Genomic DNA, 229 nt, shown 5'->3' with positions numbered 1-229 from the left:
AAGAGGGGGAGTGTGGAAGAAGGAAAAGGTGGGGGAGAAAAATGGATGTATGTCGAAACAGAACTGAGCGTAGGAATAAAAGGGGGAGGGGTTAGAAGGAGGGAAGAGCGAAAGAGGCAGAAAAAAGGGGAAAGTAGAGACTAAAGGAGATATAAAAGAGTAGAATAAGCTAAAGTAGAATATGAAATAGTAAAATCGAAAGAAACACCGAAGAGTGTGTGTGTGTGTG

Source organism: Penaeus monodon, chromosome 31, assembly GCF_015228065.2.
Source record: "Penaeus monodon isolate SGIC_2016 chromosome 31, NSTDA_Pmon_1, whole genome shotgun sequence".
NCBI classification, from domain to species: domain Eukaryota; kingdom Metazoa; phylum Arthropoda; class Malacostraca; order Decapoda; family Penaeidae; genus Penaeus; species Penaeus monodon.
This window is presented reverse-complemented; position numbering follows the sequence as displayed.